We start from the raw sequence: 13,304 nt of genomic DNA on the forward strand, positions 1-13,304 counted from the left end.
AGGGTCAGAGCGAGAGAACATATCGTGCTCCAGAGGTCGTAGAATTGAGGTAGCTGTGTTTGACTATTTTTTTCTGTGTTTTTCAATTTAGTAATTTACCGAGCGCTGACTCAGTAACACGCCAAGCCGAGTGACCTGACCCGACTGAAACATGACATAGGTTTAAGTGAAAAGTAAAACATGGGCGTCCTCCGCCTCCCCAGGTGTGGCTGGTTATGGTCAGAGTGACTGGATTGCATATTTACCTTCCACTCTGCAACGGCTGCCGTTAGGTTTTCAGGGTTGTCAGCAACTGGCTGCTGTGACAAATTGGTGTACAGATAAATTAACATCTATCTAAGGCCCGGCTGGGTCGGACCACCGGGCATTAACAGCTGGGACTGCGAAATACAGCTAATGGCCCTGATGGGGGGGGGCTTGAAAGGGGATTATCAATGTATTCTCCGCAAACTGCCCTCCCACCATCTAACTTTTGAGGAGATACCAAAGCCAGACCCCCTCCCTCTGCGTGCTAGTGGAACAGCCCTCTCCAGCCGTGCGCTGATTCCAGGCCTTAGCCCCTACCCGTCAGTATCGCCCCCAGACCCACGCTGTGACTGGGCTGCAGTCCCCCAGTCACAGAAGGGAGAAGGCACCTCCGGGAAGGCCTGTCTCAGTTGTCCTCCCATCGTGTTTTCTTTTAATTACCAACCATGTGCAAAGCCGCATTACCACCAAGATTGAGTGCTTTGTGGGAAGGCCTGGTAGAAATACACTAACTTTACACTTCCCGAGAGGCCAACGATTCCGGTTACACCTCATGTTTCAAATGGGCTTTGTAAAGCACTGTGCTACTCCGGGGAGCAGAGTGTGCGCTATATGAGACACCTTAGATTCATTACAATATAGAATCTGAGGGTGACATACACAGGCTTATGAAAACGTCCCATCCTGGAATGTACAGTATAAGCAGAGCCACTGGAATTATTTGACATGGGAGGTCCAAATAATGCGGCAGGGCTGACTAAATTATGCCTCAAGAAAAGGCACATTGTGCAGCATGCTGTATCACTTTATGGGATAGTGTTATTTTATTATTTTGTCACTTTTACACATGGTAACGTTGTCTGGGAAAATATTTCACTTTATTAGTACAAATTCACTCCCACTTATAGCAATAAGCAGCAGAAAGGGGACCAAACAAACTTTGCCACGGGCCGGCTTTCCACTTTACAGGGACACGTGTCGCCATGTTTTTTAGTAACTGTTGGCTTGTGTGAGCTTGAAACAACATTTTTTGTTAAAATCTGCAGATTATGCGCCAGTTGATGGATTTTGTGGCAAATGTAGCAAATCCATAATTATGCAGAAAAAGTTGTTGCCCCCGAATCGCATAATTCCGGTGGGTCTGAGTGTAAAGTACCCTGGTGGCTTGTCCTGAATGCATCAATATATCTTTTTATGATCAGTGATTTAAATGGAAATAACGATGTGCCCATACCCAATGTCCCAAAGTGCCTGTTTGCTACTTGGAAGCAGTGCTACGAAGTGCAGGTGCTCTCCCATTAAAAGCAGTGAACCCCAGCTGAGAAGTGCTGGTACTCTCCATTTCAAATTAAAACTTGGCAGGTACTCAGTACCTGACAGTATCTACCAATTTAAAGGACTGCCTACAAACATATGTAAGTTCACTTGTGTGTTTGCTGGCCGCTTTTCTGGATAAAGTGACTCCTTTGCCGACTTTTAGGGTGGTACATTGCCCAAGCTCACTGATTGTGGCTGTCCATGGCTTTCTTTTAACTGGAGTTTCATCTGTGAGTCCCAGACAATGATAGCCGCTCTTGTATTTATAATTACTTCTTTGGGGGGCAAGGCAGTGTCTACCTCTGGAAAGGGCAGTTTGTGAAATACGGCTCTGAGCTGTTACTGCCAAAGTGAGCACCTCCGGCTACACACAAGGCAACATAACTGCACTAAGATCACTGTCCTAAAAAAGTGCTATTGATGCTTTAGGCATCTTATATTGTAAGTATTAGCTGCATAACACGTACCACTGTGGAGAAATACCAGTACTGACCCGCGACACGTATAGAAGTATGGTGTGCACCAGTGAAGAGTGCTGGTGTTATCCCATTGAAGGTATCACTGCCCTGCTGGGAAGTGCTACTATCACCACAGAAAGTCCCTCCTTGTGAGTGACCCGGGAGTGGTACAGATAGTCCTCACCTCGGGAGTTGCCAGTGACAAGGGTCTAAAATATGGCACCCTGCTGACAGCAGTCCTGCAGGAGAAGAATTGGTATCACCCAAGTAAAGGAACAACGGCTGCTGAAAATACTATGATTCCATTAAAAGGATGCCCTGATGAGAGGTGCTTGTGTCACTAATTAAAAGTATAGCAGCCGGGATGAGGAGTACCAGTGCCCCCCATTAAAAGTGTATCAGCTCTGAGAGGTATTGGTATATCACCCCATTAAAAGTAGAGCAGTTCATCTTGGTGGTGTCAGTATCATCCCATTAAACCTATACCAGTTCTGCTGAGAGGTATTCTTACCACCCATTAAAAGTGTATCATGTCTGCTGAGAGGTAATCTTACCACCCCATTAAAAGTAGAGCAGCTCAGCCGAAAAGTATCAGTATGGCCCCATTAAATGTGCATTCGTTCTGCTGGAAGCCTTTGGTATCACCCTTCTGCTCTTCTCAAAAGTGCCATTTTAATGCCATTAAAGTGTAACAGCTCTGCAAAAGAGATGTCGGTATCACCCCATTAAAAGTGGAGCTGTCCCGCTGAGCGGCACCATGTTTCCAATGGATTGTATTATTTTCCTGCTGAGATGTACCAATATCACCCCTCCAGAAGACAGCAGCAATGCCGAGAAGAACCAAGGTAGTCCAGTCCCACAGCATTGCACAAAGTTGTCTACAATGCACTGCTGTTCTTTTGAGAAACACTGGCACAATCCCATTAAAAGTATGGAAGACCTGCTAAAAGTAATGGTACTGCCTCATTAAAAGAACAGAAGCCCATCTCAGAGGTGAGGGTCAGAGACGGCCAGTTTTAGTCCAGGGTTCCAAGATTAAAGGGGCGGAGTCCTTCAGCAGTAACACATTTCCTAGCTTTCAGAATACAATTTAAGAGCCCTGGGGCTCCTGTAAAGGCAAATGCAAAACCTGCGAGACGGGTCGTGAGAGCTGCACTGGGAGGAATACCTAGGAGTGATGCACTTGTGGCAGCTGCTCAACAAACACTCACACACACAGACTCTCCATTGGGCATGGTAAAACCACACACTATAAGGCTGCTTGTAGACAGGTGCCTTGCGGGCTGCATAAGAATGAACACACAAGGCATGCATGTGGACCTATTTTATGTGTGACACCTTCCCCCACCACAGGCGTCCAAGCCAATATCAAGATGCATTGTCATGTGGGGTTGTAGTTTTTTTACCGAGCATGCATGGCCATTACAATCGCTGCATGCACACTTTTGTGGCCTAAAATCAAGGACTGTGCGAAGGTGGTGCTCATGCTATTGGACAACTTGGCAGTTATGCGAAGGCAGGGAAGGGCGAACTGTACCTACAGGACAAAGGCAGAGATGCATGAACATGGACTCCCCTGACACAGGCAAAGTGTGGGGGGTTGAAAAGGCAGCAAATAGACTAGCCAAATTCACAGGAAAGAGTCAGAAATCTGGAGAGTCATACACAAGTCATGTGCCAACTCTGAAAAAAGTGCAGACATGAAGAAGGCATTGGCACCGGAAAGGCTGAATACCTGGCAAAAGAAGGTACCCCAAGAACAAGACACGGAGAGACATTGAAAGCATAAAAAAGAAGCACAGTGACTTGCCATAAAGCAGGATAGAAGCTGGACATGCAGGTTTCACCCAATAGACCTACAATGCTGGGTCTAGTGCTTAGATAACACAGTAATGCCATTGCGGATAATCATTACACATCCCCATCAGATCCCATTAGGAGCAGTCACCTTGTCAGACACAATGACCCCACCAAGCACAGTCATCTCATCACTTGCAATGACACCACCTGGGCATAATATTAACATAAGGCACAGTCACACCACAGGGCACAATTACCCCTTCACCCACAATACCCCACCTTGTGCACTAATGCCATCGGGCACAGAGACTCCAGCTGGCTCCGTCCAGGGTCTGCTTTGTAGGACGCTGCTCATTATCAATGTAATTATGTCACATTTGGCAGGACTGGGATGTGCACTGGCCAGATTCAATGTGTCTGAGATGAATTAAAGTATGGCGTCATGTTATAGTCCACAGTAAACCTCTGAGGAGTTGATGGGTGTTGGCGTATCATGTTGTATGTTGTCATGAAGGGGTATTTTGTTCTGTGAAGAGTGGAGTTCTGTGGGCGCTTGGTGTGGTTCAACTCTATAGCGTCTATGAGCTGTGTTGGATGAAGAAAAAAATACTAGAATGGTAGCTTTCCGCAACTGGGGTGCTTCCATTGACCGTTCGATCCTAGTCACGAGAAGAGAAGCTCAAATGTTGTCAGATGCCATTTTACCCTGAATAAAAAATACCCACTTGTTGACAACTGCCTACCTACAATTTTATGTTATGCAAGAGCAAGCAAAACATTTAATATCAACAAATATTAGAACAACGACTGGTAATTAAACTATATCTAATGCACTTGCCATGAACTGCATCTACTCTGTAGTTATTTGTATACTATTTTGTAATGACGTGCTTTGTATGTTTATACCATTTTAAATCATTTCTTGAAATATTTCAGTGTTTCTGCGATTATCAGGGCACTGTTTTACTATTTTCCTATTGGTAGCAGTGCACTTTTGCTGTAGGTGTGTTGGGCTCCTTTGTTTTTAAGCAGGAGATGTTGTTTATAAATTGATGCTAAGGTTTCAGATTGGTATGTGTGACATTTTCATATTCTCACATCCACACAAGACTGTGGTATTGGGTTTCAACAGATCTACATATTCTGCAAAAACTCTCGACACCGTAGAATGGAAGTTGGCACGGAAACTGGAAATGCAAAAGACAAGTTTATTAAGACCCCATGGGGTGGTGGTACAGTCCTACAGCACCCTTCGGTAATGCAAGAAGTATCACCCCGAACATCGGTACGTGGCTTCTTTTATACAGTTTAACAAGAATTCAAAAAGGTAGGCGGTATACACTTTACACAATTTAGGTACATATAAGGGCATTTTTGGAACACAGCCAACTTGTGGGAGGAGTTTAGCACCACTGGTCACTTTGGAGAACATTCCTAAGCAGTGACCGATCATTAACCTTGAATGCTCGAATACGCATGCGCAAGCTTGACCATTGCTAAAAATAGCCAGTTGCTGGGCAAATTAAATGGTCATCGGTAAAGAGAAAGGACAAAAGGGCATGCTGACCACGAGGCAGCGCGTTCACTCAAAATGGAAGCCAGGAATACAAAATGGCCTCCGCAAACATGGTCAAGCTAATAAGGAAAGTTCGTGTAGCTGAAGCAAATGCTAACCCGATCGCTGACAAATTACGACAGACGGCCCTTTTAGCATTTAGCTGAAGCTACCTCATATCGGAAGTAATCAGGATACTCATCATCAGTATTAATCAACATTATGTTCAATATTTCTTTGCTAATCATTTGCTTATTTTTGGCAATAGCTCGTTTAGACGGAATGCAAGCAGTAATACATACAGAGCATAATGTAGGGCCACATTGAATACATAAACAAAGGAAGAAGAGTATTCCAATGATAACACAAAGAATAGTCAATAGTTTCCAACCCCAGGTACTAAGCAAAGTCCAGAGCCAATTTGAGAATGTCCATGTCCCATTTTCAGGATGGATTTCAGCAGCAATTTTGTGTAATTTAGAAATAGCATCATATACAGAACGCAAATTATCTGGGACGTATACACAGCAACTACTACCCCCGCGATCAGCTAATACTACGTCCAGAACCATTTGGTTCTGAAGCGTTACAATTCTAGTAATCAGGAGCTCCTCAGTCAAGTTCCCTAAAGCAGAGGCAGTTTCATTAGCAACAGCTTCCACAACACGTGTTAGCCGTCTTATTTTTCTACTATTTAGGGCAGCACCTACAAATGAAAACAGGCCTAAATTGAAGTCTACATATTGCTGCAAAGAAGTGTCGGTTTGGTCAATATCATCAATATCTAATGTCCTTTTTACCCTATTCAATATAAAAACATGATATAGCACAAAATCGTTATGATACATGGTAGCCCTTATTTCCACAAATAAAGTAAGTATTTCGTGAGGCTACAAAGGCGATACCATTTGGTGTGTCAAATGTTAGAGTAGTAGTACACTCACTTTTCCCTACCGGAAAAGTACCTTTATTTCTTACACATAGATCAGCCTTGGTATCAATAACCGTGATCACATATAAACTAGACATATTTGCAGTTCTTTGATTAGTAAAAATACGAGGTGAAGATACATTGTCCGGTCGATATTCTTCCCATTCAAATTTAGTTCCTTCCACTTGTGGGTAACCATCTCTGTCATTGTAACAAACTTTATTAAGTCGGAATAGTAGTCCACCTTTTGTTGGCCATCTCAAGGTAAAAGAAGAGTGTACCAAGCATTACAAGAACCATTATGAGAGAACGGAAGAGGAATAAGTGGAGTTCCTCCTTTCTTTTGATGTCCAGGCAACATTCCACATACCCAACAGTTTGTAGTGTTCGTCATATTATGGGTATGATGTAGAATTTGAATGAAGCTGTTATTCAAATAAGTCTGTCTATGTCTCTCTTCATGATAAGGCAGAATAAAATTAAAATGTTCAGATGGGATTGGAGTGGTAGGCAGTAAATATTCTCTCGCCAGAATCAGTCGTTCTACGATCCAGGCTATTACTGCTATTATCACTATAGTAGAAACAAAAATCACAGCACCAAGAATTTTCTTGTTTCTCATCGTATTAGGTGCCATGGTCTCAAAAACAAAATATTCAAAATAAAACTAAAAATAAAATGAGTGCTGAGCTCCGAGGTAGCCGCTGGTTTCTTCTCCGAGATTCAAGACGGGTGTCGCTACACTGAACAGAACTGATCCCCCCTCCTTGATATTCTTGGCTTCCGTTTTCGCAAACCTCAGAACGGTAACTCAACCAGTCTCGCACAAAACAACTGCTTTTCTCGATCGTAGATTATACTTCGCTGCACCAGAAACAGTGTGCTCCGGGAAGGCTCCCTCCGATTCGCTAGGCGTAGTGGCTGGGCTCTTTTCTGCATCCAAGATATCTCGATAATCAGACAGCACAGCAGGATTCACCAGATCCGGAGAGACACGACGACAATGAGTGGAATGCACCCACCGCTTCTTGTTCGTGACTCGCACAGCCGTCCAAGTCGCCAGCAACACTTGTTCAGGGCCACGCCACCTCGGCTCTAAGGTGCTGGACCTCTCGAACGATCGGATCATCACGTGGGCCCCAGGACGGAGATCATGAGCCTCTCCAATAGCGTTATCTGGAAGCGCTTCTCGAACCTGCTGATGAATAGAAAGTAAATGATTTATTAATCGTGCCAAATAATCGTTCATCATTATACAAGGCACACCATGTATTAAGTGAGGCTTAGGAACTCCCCAAACATTCATCGGCCTTCCAAACACCACTTCATAAGGTGTGAGGCCAGATCGGGAGTGTGGTACTGATCTAATAGACAGTAATGCTAAGGGCATCCGGCCATTTCAAAGACGTGGATGCCACGATTTTTGCTAGCTTCAGCATCAAAGTAGCGTTATATCTCTCCACCAAACCTGCTGACTGCGGGTGAAATACTGCATGGAATTTTTGCTTTATCCCCAATCCTTTCAGGACGTACTCCACTATTTTCCCAACGAAGTGGGGACCATTATCATTCCACAAAAATTTACAAACATCGAATCGCGGGAAGTACTCCTTGAGTAACACCTTGCTGTTGTCAATGCTGTATTGTCTTTCGTGGGGTAAGCCTCTATCCATTTACTGAAGGCACATACCACCACTAAGACATACTTGAGATTGCTACAGCGCTCAAGCTGGATGTAATCCATCTGTAGTACTTCAAATGGTGCAGTCGGTGGAACGAACCCTCCTTTAGGAGTATAAGTCCCTTTGGCAGGATTGTACTGTAAGCATATCAGACAGGTCTGCACTACTCTCTTAGCCGTGCTGGCAATCTCAGGATGCTCCCAAACTTGTATAAGCAATTTAGTAATTGCAAGAGCTCCAACATGTGCCTGCCCATGTGTCATTCGAACCATTGCTTGCAAATAAGCGGCAGGCAATTTCCATCTATCCATATCTTTACTACGCTAACAGCCCTCATCATCCAACACTCCCTCTGTTGCCCAAGTTGCAAGTTCTTCTTCAGAAGCTGATTTCTGTATGTTTAATACTTCTTCTCTAGCATCATGCCATCGCTCAGCCTGCGATTTCACCACATACATAGGATAGACATTCTTTAACATTGCAGTATCTCTCGCTATGCGATCTGCAAAAGCATTTCCTTGTCCTATTTTGTCTGTCACCTTCTTATGTGCACTACATTTGACTATCGCTACTTTCTTTGGACATAATAGTGCATTCAGGAGATCACGTACCAACTCTCCATGCATGATTTGTACTCCATGCGAAGTCAGAAACCCTCGTTCCTTCCAGAATAGGCCAAAATCGTGCACTACTCCAAAAGCATAACGACTATCAGTGTAAATATTCAAACATAATCCAGCACTTAGCTCACATGCTTTCATTAGAGCTATCAATTCAGCTGCTTGGGCCGATTTTTGCGGTATTCGTGCTGTTTCTACCACTGTCCTACCATCTGGCAACTTTAAACATGATCCATCAACCCACAGTTCCCCATCTACATGTGGAAGTGGCGTATCCTGCAAGTCAATACGACCCTTTGTTGGTTCTTCGGTCAGAAAAACACAATCATGTTGTTCTTCCTTTTGGGGCTCAGAAACAGGATATGGCAATAAAGTAGCAGGGTTCAAAGTGGCGCACCTCTTCAGTGTAATATGTGGCGCCAACAGCGTTAGCTCGTATCCTGTTAAACGAGCGCTACTTAAATGCTGTGTTTTTGTTTGGTTCAATAAGGCATCTACCGCATGGGGCACTAACACCAACAATTTGTGTGACAAAACTATTCCCTCACTCTGTCGTATAGACACTGCTGTTGCTGCAACTGCTCGAAAACACCCAGGTAATCCTTGTGCTACAGGATCAAGTACTGCTGAAAAGTACGCACAAGGTCGCTGTTTATCGCCGTGTGTCTGCACTAAGACTGACAATGCACACCCATCCTTCTCATGTACGTATAATGTAAAGATCTTTGTATAATCTGGTGTACCTAACACTGGTGCAGAACAAAGGGCTTGTCTCAATTGTTCAAAAGCATTCTGACATTCGTCTGTCCATTCAAGAGGAGTCGGTGTAGTTTTGGACAACAATACTAACAAAGGTTTTAAAATGTGTGAAAATCCTAATATCCACTGCCTACAAAAGGACGTCAGACCTATGAAAGCACAAACATCTTTCTGAGTGCAAGGGACTGGCGTATCTAAAATTGCTTGAACTCGATCTGATGTCAATGCACGTCCCTCCTTAGACAAAAGATGACCGAGGTAGGTCACCTTTGGTCTACAATATTGCAACTTCTTCCTCGAAACCTTGTGATTATTCTTGGCAAGGAAAGAAAGTAGGGAAAGAGTACTCCCCTCACATTGTTCCTGCGTGTCTGCTGCTAACAAGATCTCATCAACATATTGAATAAGAGCCACACCAGACTGTAGCTCGAAAGAATCAAGCTGCCTTTTCAAAGCCTGACTATAAATGCTAGGGCTTTCTGTGTAGCCTTGAGGAACCCGACAAAATCTATATGATTTGGTATTTAATGTAAAGCCGAAAAGATATCGGCTATCGGGATGAATGGGAATCGAGAAGAAAGTGTTTTTCAAGTCGATAACAGAGAAGGTGGTGGCTGTAGGTGGAACCAAAGTAAGTAAGGTAGTAATATCAGACACCACGGGATATTGGGGCACCACTATCTTATTGACTTCCCTCAAATCAATAATGAAACGATAAATCTTAGTGTCTGTGTCTTTCTTTAGAATCGGAAGAATAGGGCTGTTACAAACATTATAGGGTACTTCCTCCACCACTCCTGCAATAATCAAGTTATTTATGATATGCGTCAAGGCAACTTCACCTTCTCTAGAGATTTTGTACTGTGGTACGCGAGGCAAAGACACTCCCTCCTTTATAGTAATACGTACGGGAGGGATAACCATCTGTCCTACATCAGTATCAGAAGTGGCACACAAAGTACTTGGAAGAGAGACTAACGCATCGGCCTCCTGAAGGAGGCACGATCTCTCAATTTCTGGGTAATTCTCACTCAAAATAACCCGCACCCCTTCAGGGGCACAGCGTATAGTTGCTCGAAAATGTTTAATCATATCAAGTCCCACAATATTATCTGGTGTATTTGGAGACAACAAAAACGGTCATGGGGCAGTAAACTTATTAATGTGAAATGGAAGGGGCTGAGACAATGGGCTAAGGGAAGGTGTTCCATCGAACCCTATTGATGTAATCGTTTCGCCAGACAGGGGAGCCCTTGGAACCAAGTGTTTGGACAGAGGGCTACGAGTAGCTCCCGTATCAACTAGAAACTGATCAGTAGAACCCAAAACATGCGCTGAAATATATGGACCCCTTTGATCTACTGGTACTTCAACCGATTCCACACCCCATCCTACGCAATCCTATGCATACGTATTATCCTGAGACTCAGAAGACTCACCCTCAGCTATCTGATACTGATTCCGTCGATCAAAAGTATTATGATCAGCCTGACCACGACCCTTAGCTTCAAACCTACCACAATCATTTGCTCCACTCCTCGAACCTGAATAACTATTCCGAGACCTTCCATTCCCTCGACCACGCTGATTACGCTGTTCTCGAAGCACCGGACAATCTGAAAGCCAATGTCCAAACTGTTTACAGTATGCACACTGATCTTCAGAAATATCGGAACGAGCAGAAGACGTGCCATACGACCCACGTCTACCCCTATCCTTTCCTCTCAACTGCGTAGCGTAAACCTGAGCCAACATCACCTTCGTCTTCAAATCCTTCGCTTTCTTATCACTAATTTCCTTAGCCTCCAATTCCTGTCGTTCATAGTACTGAGCCATAGTCAATAAAAAAGCAGGAGTTGCAGTGGTCCACGAACTTTCACTAGTCTTTAAACGCTTTGCAATCTCCGGTAGGAGATTAGCCACATACTTATCAACAAACAAATGCCTGCCCGTGTCCTCTGTTAATAATTGACCACTGTAATCATGAAACGCTTCCTCAAAACGCGAAAAGAAGTCAGAGACCGATTCATCTGGCTTCTGCTTGCAAGAAGCCAACATCGTCCAATCAATCTTTTTAGGGGGAACAAGCATTTTTAATTTATTCAAAATAGCCACTGGGAGATCTAAAATTAGTTGACATGGCTTACATGCGGGTTCTCTATCCAAATCAGCTTGTGCTAATTCCTTCCAATCTGCACCTAAAAGCGGTCGATCATCAAACTTACGAATCGCCCTCCACATATCAGGAGGCAATATTAACCCTAAGAAAAGATCAATATCAACTAACGTCATAACACACGAAGAAATAGCTCCTTTCACTCCCTCATAGAAAGCTGGCGGATTTTTGCGTGGGTCAGGCAAAGCATTTTTAAGGGCCATAACATCCGCTCTATTCCAAGGAGTATAAACCCAGTTATATATGAAATAACCCTTCGCATCCACAGACGACTTATCATCATCTGTACCTTGCCCTTTAGGAGGGACATACAAGGGCGCAGCTTCTCGCATAGGCATAATATGAACTGTAGCATTCTTATCTGCTCCAAAGATAGGACACTCTTTGGACTCAGCCGTTGATCCAGACGCAGTAGAACCCGCTGTCTTTTTCGCCGCCCGTAGTCTTAACGTCTCATCCCTTAGCTGAACCAAATGCTGGAAGAAACTATCTGTAAGAACAAAAACACCTTAACGTAAATTATCACGACCAACTGATATATCCTTAGGTTCCAAATCAGATGAATACTTTCTAAACCGTTCAACAACTTCATCTTCAAAATGTTCCAGAAAATACAATTGTTCTTTTTCGGACCATTTACGCATAAGTTCATCAATCGCTGAAATAGTAATAACATTAACATTAAGTTTACGAGCCAACCCGCGTAATTCCGCAGATCGTTCAACACTAATCCTAGAACGAGTATCCCTCTGATTATCCTTGTCGGAGTCCTCATCCGGGGCCGTAGGCGGAACATACGGAGGCGGGCAACGATCTAGCAATGAAAAATCATCAGATTCATTAGTAAGGAAAGGATAAAGAGGGCGTCGAATAGGAAACTGACCATTAACTTGCAAATTACGTTCTCGTATCTCCCTCTCTTTCTGTTCCTGCAAGTCTTTTTCCTGCAGCTGTAAAGTTTTATCACGAGCAGCCTTACGTTGCTCTTTGTCCGCCAAGGCTTGTTCATGCTTCATTCGATCACGCACCGCTTTCTCCCACATACGCACACAATCAAACATATCCTGTCTAGACCTGCGCTGAAACAAACACTGCTCCACATATTGAACCTTTTGTAAATCAAACGACCTATGTAGTGGCCATTGCAATTCATGATCAGTTTTCGTGTATTTGTGCCATAATGTATATACATAATGGGGGGAAGGCCAAATTTTATGTACATTTCACGATTAGGTGTCCCCTCCGGGGGAGCCGGCTGTGACTAATTTAATCGATAACTGGTACCCTTTCCAAGACAGCACATTCCTCGAAGTGTGCTGAAAACAGGCATGTCAAATATATCACGAAAAACGCGATATTACATAAAATGGCACTTAATATGTTTTACACATGGCGTGCCGTTCAAACAAATACAAAGTCAGAGAAATATCTCCGCATTACCTGCCTATGTGAGGTGCACTCCACATATAATCCAAATCATGGATCCAATTGTTAGCTAACTCAAACAAATCCAAAAAGCCTCAGTAAGTGTCAGTAGACTACCTTACCAATCAAAAGCTTACCAAATATTCTCAAATGTCCAGGTCCCAACTGCCAAGTTCCTAAATCGAATCGGCCAAACGGTCACTGCATGACAACCCAATCGATCAGGATCTCAGTCGAGGACTGGCGCCACCTTGAAGGTCAGGTCGGAAGGAAAGGAAAAAACACCGTGGGTGCCAAGACTCGAGTCACTCATTGGCAGCGTACGTGTCCATGGC

The 13,304-nt window shown here is 43.8% G+C and overlaps 1 protein-coding gene across 1 annotated transcript in view; it reads left to right on the plus strand.

The window, feature by feature from the left end:
- Positions 1–13,304, plus strand: part of CA8 (carbonic anhydrase 8 (inactive)) — a 698,424-nt gene that overhangs the window by 559,649 nt on the left and 125,471 nt on the right. The window lies entirely within an intron of this gene.

This window comes from Lissotriton helveticus, chromosome 4_1, assembly GCF_964261635.1.
Source record: "Lissotriton helveticus chromosome 4_1, aLisHel1.1, whole genome shotgun sequence".
NCBI classification, from domain to species: Eukaryota; Metazoa; Chordata; class Amphibia; order Caudata; family Salamandridae; genus Lissotriton; species Lissotriton helveticus.